Here is a 14,063-nt window from a genome sequence, read left to right as displayed (position 1 = left end):
TAACTTGGAATTAAAGTATTCATAAGTGAAAACTTTTCAAATTCCAAAACTTGAGGGCAAGTTTTGAAACTATTCAAAACTAATTAATTCCATAACTTATGAGTTTAAAGTAGTTTTAATTAAAAAAAAAAAAAAAAAAAAAAAAAAAAAAAAAAAAAAACTCTTCAAGTTCCATAACTTGAGGACAAGTTATGGAAGACTTTAAACTAATTAATAAAAAAATAACTTTTTTTTATTGTAACTTATGGAACTAATTAAGGTTACACTTTTTTTTTAATTTAATGAAGAGACTCTTCATTTTGTAACCTTTGCCAACTTTTATGAGTTTTATGATTCTTAAATGTGACTTTTCATATAACTTGAGGACAAGTTACAAAAACACACTTTGGAATCAACTCTTAGATTAAAATGGATTGAAAACAACTATTTCACACAACTTTTCTATTAATCTAAGAACCTCATAAGAACAAGATAATTCAAATCATCAATCTTCAAGAAATTAGCATGAACATACAAACTAATACAAATCTTGAAATTATGACAATTATCTTAGAAATTGGATTAGCATGAACATTACCACATCAAAAACAAGTTTATAAGTCCAAAAACATCTTAGGGTAATGTTTCTAGTCCAATTCCAGCCAAAACAATCGAATATATGCATCCAACTCGATTTTTCAGCTACTTTTGCAAGTATAACAAGAAAACAAGCCTAGGCTCTGATACCACTGTTGGGTTATGAGCATTCTAACACTCCTAAGTGTACATGCAACCCTAAATACCTTGGATCTATGTTTTCTCTATTATACATACAATTATGAACATCCAAGGTATTATCCTAATCTAGCATACAAAATAATAAATATAACAAGATAGAATACATACCTCTTTGATGTAGAATGTCTTCATGAAGCTTGAGTGCCTAGTGCCCCAAGTGTGACACCTCAAATGGTTCATACAACACCAAATACACTTGGAATAACTTGAGAGAAACTTGAACACTCCTTGAAATCGTCTAGCCCTCACACTCACACATTAGTGCACGATTTCTTGAGCCATGGGATTCTTTTATATGGTGGCTATTAGGGTTACACCATGTAACTCATAACTTTACCCATTCCTCATGCTCCATGGATTTTAACCTCCATGGAGTATCCATGGGTCACCCCATGGACTTAGTCCAACATAAGGAATCTTGGATCACAAGCCCACATATATAAGAATGAATGATTTACACAATCAACCCATATATTTAATTAGTCTCCTTTTGATCACTTAATTAATTCCAAATTAATTCTTGATCAATACTAATTAAATAACCTTATTAATATATTAGAACTTATAATATATTAACCAACCTTAAGTGTTATTTCTCTCATTATAGTCTATCCAAATGCATGATGCCATGCAACCCAAATGGACCATGCCGGGTCGGGTCAAGTCTTACCACTTATAGTTATGGACTTAGACATTAATCCAACATCTCCGATAGTAGCCGCCCAACCCCAGAAAACTCCTGATCTCGGTGGGTGATCTCGGCACCTCCCAACTCATCACAGCCTCAATCTTGGCCGGATCGACCAATATCCCATTCTGGTTAACGAGATGCCCCAAGAACTGGACCTCCCGTAACCAGAACTCGCACTTGGAGAATTTGGCATAGAGCCTCTCCGATCTCAAAACTCCGAGAATCTCTCTCAGATGCTCCTCATGCTGCTCTCTAGATCTCGAATACACCAGAATATCGTCAATGAATACAATCACCGACCTGTCCAACATCTGTCTGCATACCCTGTTCATGAGATCCATGAACGCTGCTGGTGCATTGGTGAGCCCAAAAGGCATCACCACAAACTCGTAGTGCCCATAACGAGTCTTAAACACCGTCTTCTGGATATCCTCATCTCGCACCCTCATATGGTGATATCCAGACCTCAAATCTATCTTGGAGAACCAAGATGCTCCCTGCAACTGATCGAACAGATCATCAATCCGCGGTAGTGGATAACGGTTCTTGACTGTCAACTTGTTCAACTCCCGGTAATGAATGCACATCCGGTGTGAACCATCCTTTTTCTTGACAAAAAGGATCGGCGCTCCCCAATGTGAGCTACTCGGCCTGATAAATCCTTTCCCCAACAACTCCTGAAGCTGTGAGGATAACTCCTGTATCTTTGGTGGCGCATTGGCGATAAGCGCCGCTCCCGGAACCAAATCGATGCGAAACTCCACTTGCCTCACGGGAGGCACACCCGGCAACTCCTCGGGGAAAACATCCGGGAACTCACGCACTATCGACACATCACTAACCGAACCCGGCCCTTCTGCGGCCACCCGTGAATCCATCACATAGGCCACAAACCCGCTACAGCCCTGCTGTAGGCTCCGCCTCGCTCTAGCAGCCGAACAAAATGCTGACCAAGAACGGGTACCCTCGCCGTACACCGTAAGTACTCCCCCACTAGGGTCTCGTATCGTCACCAACTGTCGCTCGCAGTCTATAACAGCCCCAAATCGGCTCAACCAATCCATGCCCACTATGACACACACGTCCCCCATCGCAATCGGGACCAGATCTATCGGGAACTCAACACCGAAGATCTCGAGTACACATCCTCGAATCATATCCGTAGCATACACCGCTCGCTCGTCAGCTATGGAAACTCGTAGAGGTCGACTCAACGCCTCCCACTGGATACTGATGTGCTGACTAAACGCTAAAGACACAAATGACCGGCTCACACCCGAGTCAAATAACACCAAAGCAGGTACAGAACTCACAAGAAAAGTACCTACGCATATCATAATATAAGCACAATATCTCAAACTCAGCATAAATAAATGAAAGAATACATATCAGCTACGACACCGGGCGTTGCGCGGACCTCCTCCGCTGTCAACTATAAGGCTCTCCCGCGAGCCTTTGGTGCCTCGGCCTTCTGTTGGATTTTGAGCATTCTAACACTCCTATGGTGTACATGCAACCCTATAAACCTTGGATCTATGTTTTCTCTATTATACATGCAAATATTAACTATTCCAAGGTTTCATCCTAACTAGCATATTATGAAGCACCTATACTACAAAGTTCTAGTTAGATGACATACCTTTTGATGTAGCTTGATGTCTTCAAGCTTTAAGAGCTTAGCCCCAATAGTGTGGAAGCCTCAAATGGAATCACAAATCATCAAAACACCTTGGAAGAACTTGAGAGAATATGTATGCACACTAAAATCGGCCCACTCTTATTTTCACACACTTGTGCCAATTTTGTGAGCCAAGGACCCCTTTATATATTATGGAGGATTAGGGTTACATCCATGTAAACCCTAATAACCATGACCTTTCATTTACATAGGATCCATGGGTTAAAAGCTCCATGGACCATCCATGAAAGCTTAGCCCAACCTAAATGAACTTGACCCATTCCATATATATAAGAGTCCATATTTAATTAGTTCTTTTTGATCACTTAATTAATTCTAAATTAATTCTTGATCAATACTAATTAAATAATATGATTCCATATTAATATATTAGAACTTATAATATATTAATATAAATCATAAATATACTATTCTGAAAAGACGATCGATATAAATTGTGCCGGTGAAGTGCAACCCAAATGGACCATGCCGGGTCGGGTCAAGTACATACCAAATATAGTTATGGACTTAGACATTAATCCAACAGTCTCCCACTTGGATAAGTCTAAAACTATTATTGAGTATGACTTCAAAACCTAACTGGCAATCGTAGCTCTTAAAGTCGCTGTCGAACTCTGACCTTGTCAATGACTTGTCCATTAGATAAGGGATCATATATTCCTCCATTTTTTCTAGATATCATATGGACTGGGACATGGATTATAATCATTCTCTCTGTCCATTTGTTGTTTCCCGATTTTCGATTTATGATGACTGACTGATTGAACAAATCAAATCAGTCCTGGCTTGGCCAAGCACTCACATGTGTCATCGCTAAATCATCGAGGGGCCCACAAATATCGCTTTTATCCCGAAGGTAAAAGGAATGGATAAACTTCGACTCATATGGCTTGTTCTACTACTTGTTGAATCATACACAAAGGCACGTTTTATAACATCGAGTTACCAAATGCGTTTTCGTGCAATCAATGTATAACCAACTCATAGTAACAACTCATATCTCTAGGTTTGAAGAATATAAGATATTATCGTCTCATGATCACTCGTGATAAAATCCATGAAGTGATTCAAATGAGCGCGGGTTGAATCCAATACTCAGAACTTATGAGCACTCATGAGTGTTGTAGCACCACTTGGTCCACCAACTTGGACCTCTACAAACCAACCCATGACAGTCTTGATTCATATCTACTTCCAACATATGACCGACTGTGGATGGTTTGAATAACTTAATCATTCAGGAAGAGCGACTTAGTTATTCTGGAAGTCAAAACATGCAAAGTGAAACACAAGAATAAATGAATCAAATATGGTATCAAACCCTATGAATATAAATAAACACTTTTATTTATCACCATACTGATTACTCATTATTCATTGTTTCGGTTTTATCAACTTTATACTTGAATTAAAAACACTAGTTGTCCCATGCTCCAAGCATGTACACTATGTTTTTCTTAAACAATAGCTTTGCTATACACCAAGTATGCACTCTGTGTTTGTCTATGATCCTTACTTTGTGAAATAAACCAATTGAACATAATTTCAATGATTCTAATTTCACACTCCCAAATCCTTATCGAAAAATGTGAGAATTTCAAATTCCTATCATTTATCGAAATCTGTTTCGATTTTAAACTTATATGCACTGACCCTCCTGTAATGAATATGTACAAAGTCACGAAGACTTGTCAACAGTCATTATAAGGTATTCCAATGGAGATCAACTCCATGGAAACTAAGTCTCATATTCAAAGTACATTGCTTTGGACATGCTTCTTGCATTAAGTTTTCTAATCTTACACAGATAACTTCCACCTATGGAGACAACTCCATATTCTCATTTTGACTATCACTTCTGAATAAGAGATGCCTCTTTTCAGAATATGTCAATATGGTCCTTCCAAAATTAGCACTATACTTCCAACTGTCCCTGAGCAACCAATCTTTGGTAAACCTCAGATTGTCCTCGACAATTGCTTAATCATTTTAGTCATATCCAATTCTAGACCTTTTCCCTTCTTAATGCCTCTGGGCATTTGGAAAAAATTAGAAATGACAAATATTATATCACATGCAATCGATCCTGTACCCAAACCAAATGGTACACGATTCATGATGTCTCACATAAAGACATGATTCTAGACCAGTCTTTTGCTACAATATTTTTATTTGCCATGTTTTCAAAATTTGACTATGAAGAGGGATGTCGTAATCATAATCGAATTTTGAGAACGCAATATATAGAATTTCCTTAAGTTGAACCAATCCAACATGAAATTTATATATATATTCTTGACTAAAGATGATTAAGGTCTCAATCTAAGCCTTTAAAACTGAAATGAAGTATATCCTCTCCCTTAATTATAGCAAAACAACTTTTTCAATCCCTGCAGCCTCACGAATTGAAACTTTTGTTTTCTATAATTAACATTGCTAACTTGAAACACTAACAATAATTATCATGCTCCCACTAACATGATGATTATTAGCATAACACTTATGCTCCCACTAGCTTTGACATGTACTCAGAAATCAGCTGGACTTCTAGAAATCAATACTTTATTGACTTTCTTACCAAAGTTCAGATTTCTGATACGAGATGCTTTGATAAAACTTTATCAAAATCATACACCTTTCCTTAGATAGCATGCATGTGTGTCTAAACAATTTCAGAACTATGAAAAGGGATGCCGTAATCATAGTCTCAATTGTTTAGACCTTTTGCCATCTGCTTCAAATCTACTTGGTGGAAGTGTTTCCTCACCATCATTTTCATGAATCAGAGAGAAACCTTATGACCCTTAGATTTTATGGTGCATGTGTTCTTATCCATGTGAATCGTCAAAACCATAGTCACAAGACAAAGATAATGACAAATCCAAACTCATATGGACTGAACTTATGCAATCTTAACTTCTTGCCACCTGGCAGTACATGGCCTACCATTGCTTCCAAGTTGTTATGCAACCAATTGAGAACTTTCAGAACTCCTATGCAAAGCCAACTTTAACTGGAATGGGCACAGAATATGTCAACACGATAGGTTATAAACCTCAAGTCGTGTGCTAGTGAAGAACCTCAGGTTTTATTCTTGATTAGTTCTTGAAATTCTTTTTAGGATCTTTAAGACTCCCACTATCCTCTTGACATATACGACTATCTTGCCAAATATTCAAGAGATAGTGCGGATTCTTTATCAAGACAAACACTTCACACAATTGGCCTTAGTTGGTCTTTGTTTTATCCAAAACATCAGAACTTACCAATTTCAAATGTACAAGAGTAGGACACTTTTACTCTTACATTTGGCAAGTGTTTTAAACCTTTCTTTAAGATATTTCACTCAAGTTACAATCTTGGAGTATGACTCTAAGAATTGTTTTGGAACGAAGTATGACTCATCTTCCTGATCTAACCATTTCAACAATTCATGACTCCTCTTCTTAGTCATAAGAATGCACTAAGATGACCTTTAGAGGACTAATTGTGATATGATTTCTAAATCATTAAGATGATCACAAACATGATACTAAAGTACTCTCCCATCTTTTCAGATTTGAGAAACTTTTATCTTTCTGCCTAATTTGATTCTTCCCATTCGTTCTGCCATACATTGAGACTTTTCCAATGTTTCAGAATTATACTTAAACTTGTAAGTATAACCATATTTACTAAACTTTAGTAAATCAAATAGTATTAACGAGCTTTGTGGTGGACATGACCAGTGCACAAGAATGTGTACTCGATCCCTTTAGTCCTTCACTACACATCCATGTGAACAAGTAATTAGTCTTGATTTTCCAATGCTTGAAAGTTCTCATTCATCATACTATTCAACTTGCATGATTCCAAGTTTCGGTCCAATTGAAACTTGGGTGATGAGGAACTTTCCTGATTTGGTAAATTTAGACACTACCACAAATGAAAGAATCAAATCCATTTTCCAATATTGTTGTCAGTGGAATCATATAAGCAACAATTTTCCACAAATGTCATTGTAAGGATACTTAAAATAAATAAAATTAAACAAATTTCTTTTATTTTAAAACTTTGCGGAAAAACTTATCATTACAATCCACATGGAAAATTGTTGTTATCTATTCCTTAGCAATATATCATAACTTCTTAAGCAACTGCTCAAAATTCTGATGCGATCGAAATCCACCTTCGCGATTAGAATCAGCATATACTTCCTTTAAGATTTCTCTCTATTCTTTAATTCTTAAAACATCAACATGTGACCCAGTCACATCATGTAATGAGGATCTCAGAATAGAACTTAACAGAGTTAGATAATGGGCTCTACCTGATGTAGAGTCAAACTTATTGACTTTAACATCCTTAGGTAAATTTGGCAGCTTTGCAATCAACGCCCCTTCCTTTGGCAAAATAAACATATGGACCCTTTGGTAATGGGACTATCTCAGACTTAGCCTTTCTCTTTACCATTTGGTCAACCGGGTTGACTATGGCCAATCCCTTTCCATTGGGAAGAGAATGCTTTTTCTGGATTTCCAGTGTCACCATTGTCACTGTCCATAAAGTTTTTTGGAAGTTGATCTTCTAATCAAATTTGCTTTACTATCGTTCCAAATCATTGCTGATTCAGCAACACCAAGCAAATAGATATGATCATTAAGGTTCATGTCATAGTCTGTTTCATAGTAGTCCCAAAGGAACTCACTATGTGACTTAGAAAGTGATTGAACATCCAACTTTCCTCAAGACTTTGACACCCAACTCTCCCGGCTTGTCAATATGTGACATCATCTCTAAGATGTGATCACACATAGACCTTGCTTGCCATTAGGGCTTGAGTGACCTTGAACTTGTGGGTTAGGGAGAATAATTGGAGGAGGTGGAGGAAGAGAAGTATGACTTCCATGAGCCAAACTCGGGAAGTCATCTTTTCCTAAGTAATTAAGATTGGGAATTTATAAGTGTTTAGTTACTTAGTATTTATCATTATACTTATAATGAAGGGAGAATTATAGTCCTTGTCCTACCTGTTCGGCTAACGACCCTCCACCGGTCAAGGAAGCGGTGAGTGAGAGTGGACACCCATTAAACTGCCATTTTATAGGCAGTAACCTTATACCCCCCTTATAGACCGGCTTCGTGAATGAGACCTACTAATGGTAAGACGACTTGCTCTTATACATATAATATATTAAACTTTTAATATTATAATAGTATAAAGGTGTATTTTAGACATTTAAAATACTTGGTGGTTTAATCTATTAATTAAACTAGACTTTTAATTTAATTAAACTCAAACCATATATTTATGGATTAATAATACTCTTTTAATTAAACGCTTTAATTAACTATTAATAAAATCCATAAGAGTTAATTTGAACTATTCAACAAAACATCATAATTCCAATTATTAAACTCAAAATTAAAACCATTTAATTAATTGTTTAAGTTATGAACCCAAGAGTTTTAGAATTCAATTCTTTTTTCATAAAAAACTTTTCTCAAATTCCAAAACTTGAGGGCAAGTTTTATAATTCTTGAAAACCTTTGGATTCCATAACTTATGGAATTAATGGTGTTTTATGATGAAACTTTCCATATTCCATAACTTAAGAACAAGTTATAGAATTCTTTAAAACATTAACACCAAATTTTGTAACCCCATAAAAACTTTGAATCAATTTTTTTAAAAAAAAAAACTTTCATATCCATAACTTATGGAAGTTTCAAAAACCCTTAAGATCACAACTTAAAAAAAAACTTTTGAGCTCCAAAATTTTATGACAAAATTTGTAACTCCTTAAAACATTTAGATCAAACTTTTAAAACTAATAAAATAATCATATCATTTTATCTTTTACTAAATTTGACCTAATTCAACTCATATAACAAATGATTCAAATTTTACAAATAATTCGTTTTTCACAAAACAAGTAATTATCTTAAAATTTGACAAACGTCATGTTTTTTTTTCCTTTTTTTTTCCAACTTGAAAATAAAACATTTGCATCAATATAACAGAAAACAACCCATGGCTCTGATACCACTGTTGGATTTTGAGCATTCTAACACTCCTATGGTGTACATGCAACCCTATAAACCTTGGATCTATGTTTTCTCTATTACACATGCAAATATTAACCATTCCAAGGTTTCATCCTAACTAGCATATTATGAAGCACCTATACTACAAAGTTCTGGTTAGATGACATACCTTTTGATGTAGCTTGATGTCTTCAAGCTTTAAGAGCTTAGCCCCAATAGTGTGGAAGCCTCAAATGGAATCACAAATCACCAAAACACCTTGGAAGAACTTGAGAGAATATGTATGCACACTAAAATCGGCTCACTCTTATTCTCACACACTTGTGCCAATTTTGTGAGCCAAGGACCCCTTTATATATTATGGAGGATTAGGGTTACATCCATGTAAATCCTAATACCCATGACCTTTCATTTACATAGGATCCATGGGTTAAAAGCTCCATGGACCATCCATGAAAGCTTAGCCCAACCTAAATGAACTTGGCCCATTCCATATATATAAGAGTCCATATTTAATTAGTTCTTTTTTTATCACTTAATTAATTCTAAATTAATTCTTGATCAATACTAATTAAATAATATGATTCCATATTAATATATTAGAACTTATAATATATTAATATAAATCATAAATATACTATTCTGAAAAGACGATCGATATAAATTGTGCCGGTGAAGTGCAACCCAAATGGACCATACCGGGTCGGGTCAAGTACATACCAAATATAGTTATGGACTTAGACATTAATCCAACACCTTCACCGGCCGAACCTCAGTAGCTCGCACGGCAGCAGGGGCAGATCCCTGCTGATGCGACATCGACCTCCGGCGAGCCTTCTGGTCTTCTGCTGCGGCGGGGATCTGACATCACAGTGCAAACCCGTTAGAGCCGTCCCAGGGACTGTGCCCCGGGAGCGGGCTCCGACGGTCAAGTTAGATCAGCTAGAAGATCTGAGATGGTCCTCCATGGCTGGAGAGAACCATCTTGGTGCTAGTGGTGGTGTATGGTGGCTGACGGCGGCGGGTGGCGGCTGAGCCACCCGGCCGGAGTGTAGTATGGCGACTGAGCCAAGGGGAACTCTAGTGGTGGCTGAACCACCTGGGAGAGAGTCCCCCTCCATGGAGGAGGTACTTTTCATTATATAGGGGACAATTAGGTCAGGCCTTGGACCAGCCCAATTCAGGCCCAGCTAGCAAGGAGCTGGGCAAGGCCGCCCGGAGGCGCCGGGCGAGGCTGGCGGGCGCGCACCAGGAAAGGTTGGCAAGGGAGCGCCAGGCTAGGCCGGCAAGAGAGTCCCCAGCGGGGCTGGCAAGGGAGATCTAGGCTGACACTCGGCCTTCCGATGTCCGGTTTGGTTGCAATGAAAGCAAACCATGAACCCATTGGGGCAATCCTTGGCTATGTGCCCCTCCTTGCCACATTTGTAGCAAGCACCTGATCGACAAACCCCATCATGTCTCTTGCCGCACTTCCCACAAGTGCGGCCCTTCTGGCCTCCAGATCTCGAATCGGCGGGCTTTGCCCGCTTGGCTGCCGGCTGAGACTGTGTCGGCCGCCGATCCTTCCCCTGAGACTCGGCCTCCTCCCGGGCCTGATTCTCCAGCTCGATCTCCCTCTTCCGGGCATTTGGCTGGAGCTCACCAAATGTCCGGTATGACGAGTTCGCCACGAACTCCCTGATATCCCTCCTCAAAATGCTCAAGTACCGACTCATGCGTGCCTGCTCAGACGACACGTACTCAGGGCAAAATAACGCCCTCTCATGGAACATCCGTGTGATCACAGTCACTGACTCCGTCCCTGCTTGAGGGACAAAAACTCCTGTGCCAACCGTTCCCTCTCCACCGGGGGAACGTACTCATCTCTGAACATGATGGTGAACCTCTCCCAGGTCACCTCCGAAATCTCTGCAAGAGTGAAGTTCGTCGTCATAAACTTCCACCAGTCCTTCGCTCCCAAGCGAAGCTGGTTCAGTGCAAACCGAACCCTCAAATGCTCCGGACACGAACAGGTGTAGAAGCATCCCTCGATATCAGAAATCCATCTCATCGCAGCAATCGGATCCTGCGTCCCATCAAACTCCGGTGGCTTCGTGTTGCTGAACTCCCGGAACAACATCGAGTCACCCCCTGAGGTCTAGCAGCAGCAACAGCTGCAGTAGCTGCAGCAGCCGCAGCCTCAGTAACCGCTGCGTACCGCTCATCAAAGGTCTCAATCAATGTGGTCTTGATAGACCCAAACATCTCCGGAATCTCGGCTCGGATCGCCGCAGCCACCTCATCGTGGATCATCTGACGAAGCACCTCGTCACTCACGCCGCTCGTCTCAGGTCTGTGGCGTGTCCCAACCATGATGTATCTGAAATACAACATAAAATATCAGAGACTCGCTCGAGTATACTCGCACTCGATCACTCAACCCTACTTGTTCCCTAGTACCCTAAGGATTCTTACTTGGACTGCGCACTGATCCGGTGTCTTCAGTAGTACGGGCCCTATACTACCGTCCACACCGCATCAGTATTCACCCCAAGTCCTCCTCCTAGGATCCCATATCACAAGTACTCTACATCTCGCTAGCATAGGCTACCCTTCGGTAGACCTCTCATAAGCTCCTCACTGCTACCTACTTACTCTCAAGCATCACATAGCAGCAGAAATCTTCCTAGGCTAAGGCATCACAAATCAGGCCACTCTAGTCCTAATATGAATACATAGCCTACTCTAGCATGCATAACATATCATAACATATCTCATAACACGTAATGTAAGGGTAATTTGGGAAATCATCGTTCGGGCGCTGGCTGATCGTACACACTGCTTCCTTCTGCTTTTCTCAAATCCTTTTACTTTTTAGAAAAATTGTTTAGTTTACGAAAAACTTTATTAAATCCTCAGTTTGAGTTCAAATACACCCGAAGGTGCATCCGAATCCCTCAAACCAAGGCTCTGATACCAACTTGTAACAACGTAAATTTCCAAAACAATTTTTCATTTTTAAAACATACTTTTATTCACAAGGTAATATCAAAACATAATGTATCCAATTTTATCATAACAAAACATATCCCAGAATCTCAAGACATAAACTCCATGAGTGTGTACGGATCATGCCGGCGCCTTCCCGCGATCCTCGCTAGTACCTGAAACACATAACACAACAACTGTAAGCATAAATGCTTAGTGAGTTCCCCAAAATACCACATACGCACATACGCCACTCAAGGCTATAAGACCTTCCGGTCACTGTGTTTCAGAGGACTTCCGTCCCACAACCCTGGTAGACCTTCCGGTCCTACCCGTAATGACCTTCTGATCCATATCATCATGACCTTCCGGTCCACATCATAATGACCTTCCGGTCCTTCTCATTCATAACATACATAACACATACATATCATATAACAACATACAGCCCACACATCTCATAGCATATAAGAACTTCCGGTCACACATAGGTACCATCCTGGGTACAGTATAGTGAGAAGACTCACCTCGTACGAAGTCGGATAAACTCTCGTGCTTGACGTCCCGACCTAGCCTCCTCCTATCATCCGAATAACATTCCTGATCAATACCCTCTCATAGTCTCATCTCTAAAGATTAGGTAGAAGTGTTGGGTTTTGAGCATTCTAACACTCCTAAGTGTACATGCAACCCTAAATACCTTGGATCTATGTTTTCTCTATTATACATGCAAATATGAACTTTCCAAGGTATTCATCTTAACTAGCATAATAACATTGATTCATATGAATATATAAAGTTAGAATTACATACCTCTTTGATGTAGAATGACTTCATGAGGCTTGAGTGCCTAGTACCCCAAGTGTGACACCTCAAATGGTTCACACAACACCAAATACACTTGGAATAACTTGAGAGAATTGGAACACTTCATCAAATCGGCTAGCCCTTATGTTCATTCTCTAGTGGCCGATTTTGTCAACAATAAGATGCTTATATAGTTAGTGACAATTAGGGTAAACCCTAATTGTCATGGCTTTCCATTTCCTTGGATCCATGGGTTCAAATACTCCATTGAGCATCCATGGAGTATCTTATGGGTTTTAGCCCAACTTGACAATCCATGGAGTATTAGCCCACTATACAAGTATGGGTGATTTACACAATCAACCCATATATTTAATTAGTCTTCTTTTGATCACTTAATTAATTCTAGATTAATTCTTGATCAATACTAATTAAATAATCTTATTAATATATTAAAACTTATAATATATTAACAACCTTAAGTGTTATTTCTCTCATTATAGTCTATCCAAATGCATGATGCCATGCAACCCAAATGGACCATGCCGGGTCGGGACAAGTCTTACCAATTATAGTTATGGACTTAGACATTAATCCAACAGTCTCCCACTTGGATAAGTCTAAAACTATTATTGCGTATGACTTCAAGAACCGACTGGCAATCGTAGCTCTCAAAAGTTTTCGTCGAACTCCGACCTTGCCGATGATCTCTGACCCTTGTCAATGACTTGTCCATTAGATAAGTGATCATATATTCCTCCATTCTAGATATCATATGGACTGAGACATGGATTATCAATCATTCTCTCTGTCCATTTGTTGTTTCCCGATTTCCGATTTATGATGACTGACTGATTGAACAAATCAAATCAGTCCTGGTTTGGCCAAGCACTCACATGTGTCATTACTAAATCATCGAGGGGCCCACAGATATCACTTTTATCCCGAAGGTAAAAGGAATGGATAAACTTCGACTCATATGGCTTGTTCTACTACTTGTTGAATCATACACAAAGGCACGTTTTATAACATCGAGTTACCAATGCGTTTTCGTGCAATCAATGTATAACCAACTCATAGTAACAACTCATATCT

Source organism: Lactuca virosa, chromosome 2 (assembly GCF_052849685.1).
Source record: "Lactuca virosa cultivar CGN04683 chromosome 2, Lactuca_virosa_CGN04683_v6, whole genome shotgun sequence".
Taxonomy (NCBI): domain Eukaryota; kingdom Viridiplantae; phylum Streptophyta; class Magnoliopsida; order Asterales; family Asteraceae; genus Lactuca; species Lactuca virosa.
Note: the sequence above shows the minus strand (reverse complement) of the source record.